This window comes from Arvicola amphibius, chromosome 3, assembly GCF_903992535.2.
Source record: "Arvicola amphibius chromosome 3, mArvAmp1.2, whole genome shotgun sequence".
Classification (NCBI taxonomy): Eukaryota; Metazoa; Chordata; class Mammalia; order Rodentia; family Cricetidae; genus Arvicola; species Arvicola amphibius.
The window spans coordinates 158,562,667-158,581,023 of NC_052049.1; positions in this window are offsets into that span (position 1 = coordinate 158,562,667).

Sequence of the window (18,357 nt, forward strand, 5' to 3'; positions counted from 1 at the left end):
AATCTGTAAATCAAATATATCCTTCCTGTTTTAAGCTGTTTATAATGAAAAGCTAATTAATAAAATGCCCTAAGTGTTGTCATTATGTTAGATAATTCAAACTAATTGTTCACAAACTCACTGAACAGCTACTGACATATATTGATATTTGATCTCATTTGCCACCATCCTGAATAACTGAGGATGTGATAGGATGTTAGGACTTAATGTGGACCTTGACAAATACATTTGATAATTTATTGCACATTTTATCTTAGACTAGCCTCAAATGCATGTCTCCCTTACTTCAATTTCCCGAGTGATAGTTTTGTAGGCCAACATCACTATGTTCAGTTAGAAAATCATGTTTTTTCCCATATAAAATTTAAGTTTACTTATAAATATAGCTTGTCTATGCTTTTGGTTTGTTCAAAAGTAGAAGAATTTTGGCCTCTTCTTCCTAAGAGGCTTCATTATGAAGATTAGTCTAAAAAATCCAGACCAATTCGTTTCATGTCTCAGACCATAGCCTAGTTTGACTCTGAGTTCATCATATCAAGGATATGAATTATGAGACCACTTAGAGAACTGTGTTTATATTATACAGAAGATGTTCATGATAGTTTAATAAACCCATCTGTTTTAAGTTTTTGCTCTAAGTTAATCAAGTATCAAGACAAGAAAAATATAAACAAAAAACTTTATTATATGTATATACACAGATACACACAGCCACATTGGATACCTTTACAGTCATGGCAAACTAAGATGAAACAGATAGACTTAGAAAGACTCCTGTTCAGGTATTCTAAATGAATTTTACCCCATCTGGAGAATATCATCTTGGTTTACTTGAGAATATGTTCAAATGTGAACTCACTTTCCTAGGCTCCATGACACTAGTAAGATACTCAAATTGCCTGTCTTTAAGGCACAGAATGCAACATTAGTGAATATGATTTCTTTCCCCCTGTATTTCTGGAAGTTCTTACTATGTTCAACTGCTGGCTTGCTGGTCATGAGAACCTCCTATCCTGAAAAGCCGTGTCTTTGCCAAACATGGTCATCATTCTCACTTCTGTGAATATCTTGTTCTTGCCACCCTGGGTGCTTCTAGATTCAAGATGCTCAGTTTGGAGGAAAACTATTTTTCTCCAATAGTTATCTATCAGAGGCTAGAATATAAGACTATAGTCATAGACCTCTGTGTTTCTACTGTTTCATAGAAGTGGAAGAAACTTCCCTCTCATTTTGTTCCTGTTCTTGACTTGAAATAGACAGTGCAGGAATCAACTCCATTCTAAAGCCTAAGCCAACCTTTACTTCTACTCTGAAGATGATGTCTTTATGATAGCTGTGTCATGTAGATCTACATCTCATGACTTGCATAATTTGGTGTTGAATGAATGAGATGGCCAATATTTACTAATTTTGACCTTTACTCCTTCTGTTTTATTGAAATAATTGCTTAAAGACTAATCTTCCTGGCAGTACAAATTAGGCTATTACTACAATATGACATGATACGAATATCAAATTATTCAAAGATGCCCATTACTTCTTGGGGAAAGTTTTAGTCTTTCTTTTTGAGGAAGAAATGGCTGATCTTTGATTTATTCGTGATTGCTTTCGGCATAACAGAGGCCATTGGAAGACTGTATGTCCTGTTCTACTTTCACTCAAAGGAGTCCCATTCTTCTGTAATTAAGAAAGTCAAAAAATATCAAAAGAAACATATATAGTCCCAGAGACACACACATTCACACACAAACTCACAGAAATTCCATAAACACACATGTAGAATGAAGCGGTGGGGCTGTGTCCCATCACCTGGCTAGCTTTACCCAAAATAATTACATGGAAACTGTATTCTTTTAAAACAGTGTCCGGCCCATTAGTTTCAGCCTCTTACTCACATCTGGATTAACCCATATTTAGTAATCCATGTAGCACCACTTGGATCGCTTACCAGGAGAGATCTTAACCTGCATCCATGTCGTAGAGGAAAAGCATGGCGACCCACTATGGCGACTTCCTGAAGTGTCTGTCCCACTGCCTTCTACCCAGCATTCTGTTCTGTTTACTCCACCTACCTAATTTTCTGTCTCTTAAAGGGCCAAGGCAGTTTCTTTATTAATAATAAAAGTAACACATAGACACTCATCCATCACACACAAAACCAGAACCCATAATATATACACAAAGGACCTGTGGTGGGGGTGGCTTGACAAAGCATAATATAAGAACTTCCAATATAGTCTTTAAGTTTGTTCTAGGTTGGCCATTTACCACTAGGCATGGTTTCTGCACCTAAGAGTGGTTTATATATCCATAAGACTCTGCTAGAAAAAACTAATTTTTAATTTGAGTGATTATTGATTGAACAGTACTTCCAAGATAGGGAAGGGGGGGTTTGTGTCCACTAATCCTTCTCAGTATTCGGAACTTACCTGGCCCAGACTAATGTAGACCCTGTATGCAGCCACATTCTCTGTGAATGTGTATGTGTTTTGGTCCTGCTGTGTTTGGAAGGCCTTGTTTACTTGCTATCCTCCATACCTTCTTGCTCATACAATCTATCTTCTTCCTTTTTCTCAGTGGTACCTTAGTCCTAAAGAGAGTGATTTGAAGGTGAAATCCTGTCTATAGCTGAATATTTCAAGGTCTCCTACTTTCTGCATATTGTCTGCCTATGAGTCTCTGTGTCTCTGTTTTTTTTTTTTTTTTTCCTGTCTGCTACAGTGGGAAGCTTTGCTGCTGATCGCTGAGGAAGGTGCTAATCTATGAGTATAATAGAATGTCCATAGGAATCATTTTATTACTTCATCCTTTAGAAGATGCTTTTCCCAAATGATGTCGAACATTTATTTAACTGCTCACAGCTTTTTGTCTTTGCTTTTTCTAAGAATTCTCTAGATTTGCACTCCATTTTTAAAGATTATTTATTTGTTTTTATTTTATATGCACTGGTATTTTGCCTGCATGTATGTCCAGGTAAGGGTGTCAAATTCCTTGGAGTATCAGACAGTTGTAGCTGCCATGTGGGTGCTGGGAATAAAACCTGTGTCCTCTGAAATAGCAGACAGTGCTCTTAACCACTGAGCAATCTCTTTAGCTCCATATATTTTAAATTGGGTTATTCATTTTCTTGATGTCTATTTTTTGAGTTCTTTATGTATTTCTGGATATTAGTCCTCTGTTGAATGTGTAGTTGGCAAAAAACTTTTTTTTTCCAATTCTGTAATCTGGCACTTTGGGTGACCACATCTTTTGCTATGATTTCCAGATTTATTAGATCCCATTTATTAATTATTATTATTTATTATTAATAATCAATAATGTATTAATTATTGCTATTTTTAGTTCCTACATTACCAGTGTTCTCTTCAGAAAGTCTTCTTCTGGGCCAGTTCATTCAAAAACTCTTCCTAACTTTCTCTCCTACCCAGTGTGTCTGGTTTCATTGAAGTCTTTGATCCATTTGGAGTTGAGTCTGTGCAGGGTGATAAATAGAGAACTATTTATTTTTATTTATTTATTAAATAAATAAATATTTAATAAATAAATCTATTTAATAAATAGAGATTTATTATTTGCATTCTTCTTTCCTTCCTTCTTTCTTTCCTTCCTTCTTCTTCCTTTTTTTTCTTTCTTTCTTTCTTTCTTTCTTTCTTTCTTTCTCTATTTATTTATTTATTATGTATACAGTGTTCTGTCTGCTTGTTTGCTTACATACCAGAAAAGGACATCAAATCTCATTATAGATAGTTGCAAGCTGCCATGTGGTTGCTGGGAATTGACCTTGGGACCCCTGGAAGAGCAGTCAATGCTCTTAAATTCTGAGCCATATCTCCAGCTCCTATTTGAATTCTACATGCAGCCATCCATTTTGACCAGCATCATTTGTTGAAGATGCTGTCTTTTTTCCCAATGTGTTTTTTTGGCTTCTTTATAGAAAGTAAGAAGTCTGTAGATGTCTAGACTTATAGCTGTGTCTTCAATTTGATTTCATTGACCCATATACCTGTTTTTATGCCCAAACTATGCTGTTTTATTACAGTAGCTCTGTAGTACAATTGGAGGTCAGGGATGGTGACAGTTCCCGTGGTTCTGTTATCGTTCAGGGTTGGTTAGCTATCCTGAATTATTTCTAGTTCTCTATGAAGCTGAAAAGTGTTCAAGCCAGAAGAGCTTTTAGTACTACGAAGGGGAAGTAGTTACAGGGTTCCACACTTTAGTAAGGTTGAATTTTCAACAGTCACTTTTTAGCTCTATGATCATTTATAAGTCTCTCAAGTAAAATCTACCCACTGTTTAAAAAAAAAGATTACTTAACCAAGGCCAGCACCAGTGATAACCTCTGGGCATAAGCATGTGTATTTAATGGCACATCACATCCATTTAGCAAAATAATAGCAGTAAATTCTCCACTATGGCCTAATGCATATGTAGGCTTTGGGCAGACTTACAGTACCAGATACCATTTACCTTCTGTAGAGTCATCCTGAAAACCAATCAGAAAGCCATTGGTTCTATCATCTATAAGTAGCTATGTTACATCTTGTCTAGTCTGTCGACTATGTAAGCTAAAAGTGTGTAGCCAAGAAGGATCATTGGTGGCAATCCACAGCAGCATGCAAAATCCATTTTAGCATTGTGTAGCTAGCCAGCAGAGAGGAAGTTTCTAGCTCAGTTCATGATTCATTTCTTCATGTTGTGGAATCAAACTGTGTAATATTTTTTATCAAAAGATCCTACCATATAGTTCTGTTAACCAAATGACAACAGTGGTAATGCCTGTGTTGTCTAGAGGATGCCTTAGGGACCTCTCTGGTCACCAACTAGTAGGAATGTAGCCCACTTGTAGCACTAATTCTAATTGTTATTAATAATAAAAACACAGAGTCAGCTATCACGGGTGAAATCTGAAGGATCAGGAAAGCAGAGCAGCCAGCCCCTCTAGTTCTACCTCTACCAATGCTCAGACCAAAGGGGTGATTCTGTCTCTGGGATTCCTCAAACTGAATGCCATCTCTACAAATACAGCTTTTGTCCCCTTGTCTTCGGGCAGTGGTTTGTTTATTCTGTGCACACATTGAATATTTAAATGGATTTTCATTCGTATTTATTGAATATAGTACTACTATATCCTGAATGAAAGTATATAATTGCCTATCTTGTTCCCGCTTCATATTCTAACATCACATTTACTCATTCGTGTTCATAAAGTAAAATAGGAACCTCATTGTTTTGTTTCTTTGCAGCATATGCATACTCTTGGAAAACCACAGATGCCATCGGAGCTCTTCAGTCACAGAAGGTGCGGTTCATTGTTTCTTCCCTCAGTTCTATTCCCAGCATGCCTTTCACTTTTTCTTTGATTGCGATGGTGCTATTTTTCTCTATTCTGTCCTTTTCTGGGTATGGAAACATAAATGCTGAATTAATCCAACTTAGGTAACCCTTTGGATAATTTTTTAAGCAGCAGGAAACGGGCTATCTAGCTGAGCAGATAATGATATCAGCTGCTTTCTTCCAAAACAACAGGTGCTTTGGCAGCAAATGTATGTCATCACACTGAGATGATGACATCAGTTCATACTTCAGCTTAATTATAAACCACCTCCATTAATCCTCCAGTAATTAAACATTTTGTGTGTATTGCAAGGTGAAATGTAAAGTTAAAGGTGCCCTGTGATTCATCACAGGTTTGAAGAAATACTTTTCTTCAAAGCATAAATCCTGTGCACAGCAAAGTAGTTATTTCCAAAATCTTTGTGGCATATCATAAAACTATTTTTTTTCTTCTCTCAGAAAAACATAAACACTAAGGCAACTATTAAAACATAATATTTTATATGTTGCATTCGTTTAGTGATACAAGGAACAAAAATAGCTATGCAGGCTATACATGATTCAGAATTAATAAACCTCTTAATTATTAAAAATACAAAATATTTGAGGCACCTAAATTATTATTAAATCCGTTTTATATTTTCAACAACAAATGACAAACATTTTTTGTACTTTAATAAAAAATATGAGCTAGTTAATTCTGATGAATATCATAAACATTAGAAATCTTTGTGCTTTATTAAGAATGAAACAATTTTCATGGATATTTGGATCATGGGTTAAATTATCAATACTTAGAATTTTCGTGGAAATATTTTTGTGCTGTTGTTAACATAATTAATTGCAAAATATTTTAATATATAAAGCGTTTCTTGATTTAAAATATAAATTCAACAAATAAAAGATTACTGTACCTTCATTTTAGCTTTATGAAATAAGGAAATCTATTTGAAACTGTTATTATCTTCAGGGGCCACATACGTTTCTATGAAAGTTGTTTATGAGACATATATATATATATATACACATAACCATTTACCAATCAATTCATTCTGCATTTGTTGTTTATTAACCAGGTAAGATCCAGGCTGACACCTTTGAAATTAATGCAGAATATTGCTTCATACTGTGCTTGACAATTTGGTAAACATGATTTTTGTGGTATGAGAACAGTGGTTAATATAATTGTGTGTTAAGAAATAGCTATTCCCGAATATCTTCGTTTTTCACTGTGTAGCCGTTTAAAAGTCCACCTTCTGATAGACACGGAATAAGCTCTGGGGTGTCGCCAAAGGCATCATTATCTCTTTATCTCGAACCTGGCATAACAAGCTGCGGAAATTTGTTCTTAAACAGATTAGTTTTCAAAAACGTAACGAGACTTTTCTTTGTAGGCACAAAATGATGAATTCATCTAAGAAGAGTTTTATTTTTTACAAGTGAAACTCAGGCTGGAAATTTTTTTGTGGATTTTGTTGGAGCATTTGGGGGACCATATGGAGCTCTCTGCGGCACCACGGGACCACGCAGCTATGAAATCTGATCACCTTCTCCCCAGCGACAGCTGGGCCTTTACACCATCAGAAAATTTTCAGACTTCTAATTTGTCATAACTACCTCCTGTGGAAAGGAAATATGTTATGTAGCCAAACAAAAAATTTTAGTACTCAGCTCTATAAACAGTTAATTCCTTAACTTCATTTTGTGGTTCACTGATGCAACTCCTCCACCGAAAACATATGGAGCCTTCAAAAGCTAGGGCTTGCCTTTGCTCCGCCCACTCACCAAACATTCTAATGGGAATGCATCTAGAGAAAGGTTCTGGCCCAGAGCTTAGCACTTTAAATGCATTTAACTTTTGGTTACTCTCAAAAGTCACCGAAACTGTGGATTGGTTTCACCTTTGTTCTATGAGCACTTGTTCCTCTTTTCATCAGACTTTCTTTTGAGTGGTTGAATATTATGTTGTGGCTCACAGTCCCTACTACTTTCTATATGGAGAGTCTGAAGCTGTGGCTGCTTCCATCTATCAACTTGTTATGCCTTGATCCAGTCACTTAAGGCAGAAGTGCTTAGTCCTCTCCCATTTGAGCACTTATGCCGGGTTTGTTGACAGTCTTCTCAAAGTCCCAGCATGGGAAGAGGTCATGGGATATAATTTGCATTCTTTCAACCCAATAATCATGGAAGATGCACCTTTAAGAACTGACATCAGCATCTACTTCCGGATGTTGTTTTGTCTTGGAGCTTTTTTGATGTATCACCTTATTGGACAATTAAATGCTCCCATATACTTCCTCTTGCTAAGTGGGTGAGTGAAAACCACCTTCGTTACACTCAATCAAGAAAGATTTCATGGTTGCTATCTTTCCTCTTTCTTCAGGTTAGTTGTGCAGATATTAAGACTGTCTAAACTGTCCCCTTATTGTTCAGTGTACTCTTTAGTAACTGAAAAAATGAAAATAATCTTTTATAATTTCAGGAATGATTCATAAATGCTAATACCTAATCTGCACTTTTATGTGTAATAGGACATAATGAATAAATGAACTAATAAATTAAATTAATTAAGTGAGCTAAATTTCGAATGAATTAAATGAACTAAATAGTTCACATAGCACTTGATCAAAATGTCTTCAAAGTAGAGAGTGTTTCTAATTACCATTTTTTAAGATCAGGAACCCAATATACCTCCGAGGTCATAAGATTTACAATAGATTTAAGACTTTGAAATAACTTTGTCTTATCTGGAACCAGTGCTACTAATCACCATGACAAAGTGTAAAAAACCAAAGAGGAATTTCAGCTGCTTGGCACTGAATCAAAAAAAAAAAAAAAATAGACCAACTTGATCAAGCACTTGACACTAGCAGAAATGTGTGCTCTGAGTCCTGGTTGTTATATTTTGAAATTAACAACATTAGACCAGCTATATCTTTGTCATAATAAACTAACATGCTCTGGACTGCAATATAGAGCTAGTTGTGCAGACATAAATCATTGTACATATGCTATTAATCTTTAGCAGTTCTCATTTTTATATTGTTGAAATAGTTACTTTAAAAATTTTTAATACATCATAGGCAGAGAGAAGAGTGAGAGTAAATCAGTCAATTAATCTCATAAAAGCCATAGTAATATTCCATTTGTTTTCTACTACACATCCATGTCTTTGGAGTACATCTCATTAAACCTTCCTTAATCTGTAAATAAAAAGAAAATAAATTTGAGGCTAGATAAATAATTAACAAAAACTGCTTGTTCCACAAGCATGAGAACCCAAGTTTGATTCCAAGAACCTACATAAAAAATTTCTAGAAATTCTGGAACACACTTGTAATCCCAACATTGGGGAAGCAGAGTCAAGTAGACTCCTAGATCAAGTTTTAGGCCAATGAGAGACCCCGTTTCAAACAAATAAAAACAAAGTAGACAGCTTCAGCTAAATTTCATCAAATGTTATCCTCTGTCAACTACATGAACAATACCCCATGAACATATACTAACAAAAGTAAAAGGAAAGCCATGTTTTGTGCCTAATATGATAAAACTATGCCAGCTGTAACTTAAAAAATTAGCATTTCCTTTAGATGAAGATCCAAATCTGTGAATTAAATTCATTTTGTTTTTCCGATATCTTGAAGCTTAGATAATATAAAGGAAAGTTAACTGCTGTTGACACATTTTATATTAGATGATAAAGCAACAAAGTCACCTAAGCTAACCACCTGCTACAGTGGAGCCCTGATCTGGTCCCACCATTAAAGTCTATTTGCTGTGAAGCAAGTTATCTGATGTGATCAGTCATATGTGAATAAGAAAGTAGTAGTATGGCAGTCTGTATGTTAATGGATGGCAGTTTGGTAGAAGTACGTGAGAGATACAGCAAAATGTCATCCAAAACAAATCTCTGAGCAAGAACAAAGCTCTTCCGCTCCTACCTCTTGAGCCTCTTCTAGATGGGATTCAGTCAGAGCAGTTTGCTGGTTGATCACTCAAGAAAATGAGTCTCACTGGATACTCCAATTTTGTCTCTTATGCTGGCTGACACAGTAATTAAAACTGATTATAGTAGGCAAACTTTGACACACCTAAATCTGTGTATTGAGCTGACACCTAAGTTCTATCTTTGCAGTCAGGACTGACTGAGAAGAGAAGAAGGCTACATTGTTACCCAGAGGGGCTCTTCAGTACAATTGTCCAGGCCACCCTTCCTGAGCATTTATACAGGAAATAAATGTCTTGATTTTTTTCAAATTCAAAGGTGTCTCACCAACACTTCATAGTCATGAAACTGAAAAATCCTACTTTCTCAAATATTTGAATAAGCCAAATCTTTGATCAACAATTATTAATTAGTATAGACTATTAGCACATTTAACAACTTAACTATGTTATGCTCTGTATGTCAAAAGTCTGACACTGATATCAAGACTGTGTTCTCTTTTTATATCCTCTCAGAGTCTGCTACAAACAATGAGAAACTAGGCCAAGACTCCAACACTCTGCTTGTAAGTCCCATGAATTGATGTCTGATTTCATAGCTTCCAGTTTACTTTCCACTTAAGTTCAGGACTTAATTCCAGTAAGATTCTTACCTTTTCTTCTGGTTTGTTGTATATTTGTTTGTGAGCTAGCCTTTAATGAATGAACCATCTCTCCAGTCCTTTTTCTAGTTCCTAAGAGTTTGCTCCTCATTTTCTCCTGAGACTCCCCAGGAACACCTTAATATGCATATATACACTTAGAGTCTGTTCATGAAATTTTAATTAGTCTCTAAAATGAGCTTGGTGCACTTTGCTGTATTTCTCATTTCTTCAGAATGATAACATTATTAACAGAGTTATTAATAACAGAGTTATTGACATCCATACTTTTACTAGAAACGTGTTCAAGGAAATATAGATATTTTAAAAAGAATTATGTTCATAAGAATTCCTCTGGTGTCTTCTAACTGACAAATCCCCAAACCACACGTCACATTGTTATATGCATGTTTAGTCGAATATCTCTTACATGTACAAAATCATTTTTAAAAATTTTATTAATTACAATAACTCAGACATATTTTTAGCTGCTCTTACATCTTGAATTAATCCATTTTTATTAATTTGTGTATTGCCATGAGGCTGTGGCTTACTAGAAAGGTTCTGGGTGTTTCTCCTTCGATAGCTACATGTACAAAAACATACATACCAGAGTACAACCAGAAAAATACAATCAGAAAATCATACATATATAGAGATCTATTAAAGCAACGTATATTCATATGGGTATTACAGCATCCTAGCATTTAGGAGGCAGAAGCAGGAAGTAAACTGTGAGTTCAAGGCCAGTCTGGTCTTCCCAATGAGTTCCAGGTCAACCAGGTGTCTATAGTGAAATCTAACTCAATAAAAACAAAACAAAATGATAGTCACACTAAGAAAGCAAACAAACAAAAAGATTGAGGGATTTTACTATGTGATATTTGGATTTCATGTAAGCAAGTCTGATATCCATATAAGAGACCCTTAGGAAAGGTAGGTTAGGAATTATTGATGAGACCATCAACTGTTGGTCATAGATGTAATTTCTTCTTCTTCAGATAAGCATTGGTACTGGTATTAAGATCTTTCAACCCACTGAATCAGGTGCATCCATAGTATTTAACATGACCTTAAAGTTATCTGACGCTGTGTTTAATCAGATTTATAAAACACCATATTATAAAATATAGAATTATGCCTTATTAAATAATTGGGATTTTAGGCAAATAGGCATATCCATAAGGGGAAAACAGTATGTTAGGTATCAATATAAAGTTTCTTACTTTAATCTGTGTAAGTACTTACAACTGTAACATCAAGGACGTTAATGAAAACTTATGTAAACAATTATATCCCTGGTGGTATTAGGGTTAACATTATGGGTAGTTGAGACATACAAAAGGTGCTTAATAAGGTTAATTCTTAGAACCATTCACTCGAGTAGAAAATAGAATGTGTAAAACTTTTGTCAAATATTCCCAGGACAAACTAAAAATCATTTTACAGATATTTAATTTAAAAACAGACTACCATATAACAATTATTTGTTCAGAGTTCTTTGTCTCTCTCTGGTTAGGATGTTGTGTTTTGACTCTCTCAAGTCACTTGCCTTTATCGTTCTCATTCCTAGCTCATCCTTAGCAAGTTGGCCCCAGTGTTCAGAAATTGTCTCTTTTACTGACTTAACCATGACATTTTGAAGCATCATATCCTTTCCGTGTTACTTTGTCATTTTTTTGGTAACAGTATCGGCCCTGAAAATAATTACTATTCACTATACTTACACACTTCCATAATTTAAGAAATATCCATAACAACACATTTGACATCTTTTAGGAGTGCAAGTCCAGAGGATATCTATAATCACAAATACATCAGAGTCTGAGGATAAGACAAATATTTAACAAATAAACATGTGTGGAGCTAAAACAGAAACAAAAGATTACAACTCTAGAGTATGTGCTATGTACTCTCAGCAAATTTTATACAGAATATTAGCCCAATTAAATAAAGAATATGAAGCACTGTTTTAAAAGGATGATGAACAAGGACACAAAAGGATTGTTATAAGAAATATTAATGGATCAAGGAACACTGATAGACTCTTGCAGAATAATGATTTTTAAATCATTCAGTTTTAAATCATCTAAATCATTTTTAAATGATTCATTAAAAATTCTGTTAAAGATAGTTTGTGACTCTTAGAGAAACATTCTTCTTGTTCCACAGTTGCTGATAATTGAACAGTTACTATCTTGTTCAACCTTACCAATGAACCCCAAGGGGGAACAAAAGTAACAGAAAATATCACAACAGGAAAGGAATCCCCTAGAAGAATACATGTTGGCAATACAACCAAAGTTCAATGATAGCCCTTCTGTTGAGTGTAGCATCTGAGATCGGAGTCTGGCTGCCACATCAAGCTTGGTATAGTATGGGATAAATCAAGCAAACTCTATGTGCAGTGATCAAATTGAGATCCATTTACTGGTATATGTTTCCTGGCTTCTGCCAGTGCCAGGATAATTGCCACTGCCAAGGCTGTATGTTCAGCAAACTCAGTCAGTCAGTCCAAAAAGTCATGTGATGCTGCTGCATGGTGCCAAGCCAAGGAGAGAGTTGATGGGGAGCATGGGAGGAGGGAAGTTCATACAAATGAGCTTTTTGGCAGGAAATAATCCCCTTTGGAGGGACCCCCACCTTTCAGAGAGCATACTGCATTTTGCTAGGAACAAGTCCCAGCTGTGTTTCTTCAGAGAAATCCCAGTAAGCTTTACCACCAGTGATGATAGAGCTCCAATACAGGCTAAGCTTCTCCTGAAGAGTACTTCTCACCCAAGATGAGTTTATAAGACATCACCCTGTCTGAAAACATCTTTAGTTGCTATTTCCTTTTTTAAGTGAAGCTTTGAAATTTTTCAAGTGTTTTGCCTATAGTTAAATATTCTCATAATTTCTCTTACTTCAGAATCAGAACGTATGAAAGCAATAGAAAAGACAGCGGATAACACTCTGCCACAAAACAACAGATAAAATAAGGTTCTTCATGGTTGAGTTTGTATTTGTGTTAGAGCAAGTACTTACCTTTGTCTTCTGAGTATAAATTTCTTCTCTTGATTTTAATTTTCAGAAGCCAGGAGGCATTTTATTCACCTTGTATGCCTTTTCTTAAAACAGAGCAATAGAATCTTTCATCTCTTGGTCTAGCTCTCCCAAAATAGTGTAGGTTTTATTCACCAAACTTTTATCACTATGGGGCTTTGGTATGCTTCCATGTAGTGTCATACTTGGCTCCCTGAGAGTGTAAGAATATAGTTTCTGCAAACACTGCTAAAAATGTCATTTCTTTATTCAGCTGGCAAAAGACAGAGTAAGAGCTGAGATGAGATGAATTTAGCTTTGGAATGGCAACATTGATTTTTATTTCTGTAGCATTCAGTGTCTAGAATATGTGATATAGATTTCCTTTCAAAAGGTGTCTTTCACTTTTCAAGTTTAGTTTCAGTTTATTTGTTGGGTATGGGCTTTTTGACACATGCTGTCTGTGCACCACATATGCCCATGGAAGCCAGAAAAGGGCATTTAATATCCTGGAGCCGAGTTACAAATGGTTGTGAATTTCCATTTGGGTGCTGGAAATTGAACCCAGATCTTCTGGAAGAGCAATCAGTGCTTTTGACTATAGAGGCTAGTAGAGTTTTCATAAATATTTTTGTTAATTCAAATTGATAAAATATTATCCTTGGAAACATTAATAGAAATGGAAAGAGCAAATATTTTAAATAACAATACCTCTAAAATATTGTTTTATATTATACAGTCTAAGAAATACTGTTTAAAACTTCAAACATGTGTGATTATAAATTAAAACTTTTATGATGCCTGTTTTAGGCTCAAGTTGTGTGTTTATATTTGCCTCTTTTATGTTATTGTTGCTTAGAAAAAAATGTGCATTGTAAAATATAAATAAGGCCTAAAATCCAGCAATATTTCTGCAAAAAAATTGTAAACTGCTTTTCTGATATTTGATACTTTTATAGAAAATGATACATGTTTTGTACAGTATCTCAATGAACCATCAAGAATTAAAAATAAATCCAATGTATTTTGCTGTTGTTTAATAGTTTCTTCTTCTAACACTTGACAAAAACAGCTGTAAAGTTTCCGGTCTGCATGGAATTCTTTAAAAGATTGTACAACACCAAACCTCGATGAACCCCACTAATTTAAACTGCTGTCTGAGATGAAATTCTCCAACAGTGGACACTGGATCTCAATGGCTTTCAAATCACAAATCATCTTCCCTTTTCATAATGGTTTCCTTTATAAGCCATTATGCAATATTGTCAGAAGGAGGATGTCATCTACACAAGGTCATAGAATAAGTCAGCTCTCGATTCTCTCTCTGTCTCTGTCACTCTCTGTCTCTTTCTGGAGCGCTCTCTGCCTCTGTCTCTCTCTGTCTCTGTGTCTCTCTGTCTCTGTCTCTTTGTCTCCCTGTCTCTGTCTCTGTGACTCTCTGTCTCTGTCTCTGTGTCTCTCTGTGTCTCTGTCTCTCTCTCTCTGTCTCTCTCTCTCTCTCTCTCTCTCTCTCTCTCTCTCTCTCTCTCTCTCTCTCTCTCTCTCTCTCTCTCTCTCTCTCTCTCTCTCCATGCTCTCTTATGTTTTCCACACTGGCTTGCTGTTCTACATCCATCATCCATGGTCTAGATTAGGCATAGAACTGACTTGGTTTCTTCATACTGTCTCTCTGCTTGATCTTAAATCTACTCTGACTAATTCATCCCCTGACTATCTCCTCATCATAAGCCAGTTCCCTTCTGCACTTTAGATATGGCATTAGAAAACTTTTTTTTTTTTCCTCATGGTTTATTTTTTTTTATATTTAAAAATTTCCATCTCCTTCCCTCCTCCTCCCCCCTCCCTCCCCTCCTTCTCCCCTTTCTCTCCCCTCCTTCTCCCCCTTCCCTCCCCTCCCCTCCACCCATACCTCCCCTCCCTCCCTCTCAAGGCCAAGGAGCCCATTGCTGGTGGGAATGCAAACTTGGGCATTAGAAAACTTTAGATTAAAATCATGCTTCCTTCTCTTTCCATGCCAAGTACCCTGTGTGTTGAGCAGAGAGAGTCCCTGTTTCATTACTGTCATAGGTTCTGTCTTCACCAGTTATTTACTTTGCCATTCTCTTATTTTTTTGTCTCTGAAGGCTCAGGCTTACTCCCTCAGAGGTCCCAGGACTCAACGCGCTAGGACTGGCTTAGACCGGCAGAGGTTCCAGGTGCCTGCCTATTCCCTTTGATGCCCCAGACCAATGACCAAACCCACAAGAGGTACTGGCTCAGGCCTATTCCCTCTGAGGCCCAGACTCATGCCTGGCCCCGCAGAGATCTCTGGTTCTTGTCTGCTCCCCTGGAGGTCCCAGATTCATGCCCAGACTGGCAGAGGTCCTGGCAGGTCCTAGACTCATGCCCAGACCTACAGGGGTCCTGGCTTAGATCTATGCCCTTGAAGGTCTCAGATTCACGACCGACCGAACCCTCAGCGGTCTCTGGCTCTGGCTCACTCGCTCAGCAGTTACTCCCCTGTACCTGTTCAGATGGAGATCGCTGACTCTGGATCAGCCCATGATAAAGACACATGTTTTCACCACTACACCCCCTCCCTTGGCACACAGCAAGTGAATAATAAATGAAACCCAAGGTTAGTGAAATGTTGAGACTGGATCAGAGGTCTTACACCAAGAAGCTCTGATTATGACTGGAATTTTGAATCAGAACTGACAAAGTTTACCCTGTGACTGACATTTTAAAATTTCTAACCCACATAATGGTGAGATTATGCATCCAACATAAAACATCAGTAACTAAGAGTCTGGATCAGCTAATAAATGCCATACTTTATAATGTCTTCCTGTGGTATTCTGAGAAATGATGACGCCTGGAGAAGAGAAAGCGAGCGAGGTCCCTGCTGCGTGCAGAGGTGAGCAGAGGATCCTCCTGATATATGGTACAAAGTGAGAGAGGGCCTTCCCTCAGGACTTGCTCAGAGCCTGGAGAGTAATTTGCCTTCTGTTCACATATCTAGTGTGTTACAGCCAATTCATTTTCTCTTTAAAAGGAACTACACTTCTTGCATAGATCTTAAGGCCTTGCTATGCATCTTCCTGTTTTCATCTTACTAAAATTTGTTTTCTGTGCATTCTGAGAGGATATGGCAGACATTTTTAAACTTAACTTACTCGATACACTGATTTTCTAGAATACATGTAGAACACAAACTTTATATCCAAGCCTCTAGTTCATCTTTTCAAGAGGAGGGATAAGAGGTCAGGAGAGTAAACATAATATATAAAAAAAGGCAGCACGATTCTGGAGAACAGTAGCCTAGAGATCCTAACTGGACAAGGAATTCTCAATATTTTCCCCTTATGGGAGGTTACTGTAAGCATTCTTTAGTGGGACATAAAGCCACAATAAGAATGATGTTAACAGTTACTTTAGAGGTCCAATTAATTTATATTTGAATTTGGAAACAGAGCCCTACACTTTTCTATTCACTTTTTCTTATGTTTCATAAAGTTTGTTTTACTCATTTTTTTAGTCTAAGTTTAGTAAAGTGAGTATATAATGATGGAATTTGTCATCCTTGAAGTTTCTTTTCTTACATCATCCATGATTCTGTTTGTCCTAGGATGTTAAAGATACAAAAACTTACCTTTAATAATCTACCAATATAGACTATTATCCAGAGATCCAGGTACATTTGATTTCAAGTTTTAATTAAGATGTATTTCAGTTTTTTACTCTGTTGCATCAAGAACAATAAAATTATCATTATCCAGCACAACTGAGGGCACCAAGCATGTGAACAACATACAACCAACATCCCTACGAAGCACCTGGGAAACACTGGGGTACCCAGACTAAATGAGAAGGGTCCCTTAGACAAGCATCAGCAGGTATAAGGCAGCTGTGCTCCATGAAAAATTCCACCTGTGATTTGTTTTGCTTTGCTTGATTTTTTTTTTCAGTTCTCTCATTTGGGTGGCATAGATGGCTTGGGTAGTACGCAATACCTTCTAAATAAATCTACAAAAAAATTCTTTCTTCACAGTCTTTTCATCAATAGAGACTCACCTTCTACCTCTGAAGGGATATCCCAGGACTACAGCAACATCCTGCAATATTCTAGAGTCTCTTGAACAACTCCAGAAAACTTATCAGAAGAGGCCTTTTTCTCATGACTGGTGTTGGGGTATTTGTAAGTTGGTCCCTGGCTTTTGAAGGGATCTTGGTCTGCCCAAATTGGAAAATTTTATTTAAATAGTCTATGTATATTTAGCTATTTATGCATAACATAGGGTAGTTAAAATAATTCCTTACAGTATTTTCATGCCTATTCATGCTATTGTTTTATCCTCCCTTCTTTTATGTATTTATCTTCTTTCCCTCTTCATTATTACAGTTCCCCAGTTTTTTCTTATTTCCCTCTTCAGATCACTTATACCTGCCATTCCCTCTCTATTGCTTTCCACCCCTCACCCTGGCAATGGTACCTTTCTATCTTCCTAGTTCAGTTGGTCCAGTATATGTAATCACATCTGATGATTTGCAATTAGAAACCTCCGATGAAAGAGAACATGCAATGTTTGTCTGTCTGGGTCAAGTTCCCGTCTCTCAATCAGTGTTTACTTGTCCCATCATTTTGCCTGCAAACGTCATATTTTTCACAGCTGAATAATTTTTTCATATACGTACCATGCATCACATTTTTCATTATCCACTCATCATTGAATATTTTTTTGGTTATTTCAGTTCCTTAACTATTGTGAACAGAGCCACAATGAACATGACTGAGCAAGTATCTGCGGAGTACTTTGTCAGATTCTTTGAGCAAGGAGTGATAATGTCGGGTAACATAGAAAATTTATTTTTAGCTTTCTGAGATTTTCTACACTAATTTCCAGAGTGGTTGAACCAATTTGTAATACCACCAGCAGTAAATGAGGGTTCCTCTTTTCCCACATCCCCTCCAGTATTTGCCATTAGTGTTTGGTTAAACACTGCCATTCTGATTGAGGTAAGATAAACAAAGTTGTCTGATTTGCATTTCCATAATTGCTAGAGATGATAAACATGTTTGGAGATATTTCTTGACCATTTTTATTTTTCTTTTGAGAAAGTCTTGCCTATGTCTATTTCATGTATGGCACTGCCTATATTTTATTCTAGCTATTTTGGTAGTGCATGTTTTACATTTTACATTTTGGAGTTAGTTTCTGTGCAAGATAATGGTGGTGATTTTAAATCTTTCTTCTCTGTGGATACATCCACTTTTCCCAATGCTATTTCTTGAATGCTGTTTTTTTTCCTTAATGCATGATTTTGCATTTAAGAACAGCTGAATTCTCAACAGAAGCCTTGAAATCCAGAAGGGTCTGGAACAATGCATTCCAAGTCCTAAAAGAACATGACGACCCACCTAGACGGCTATACC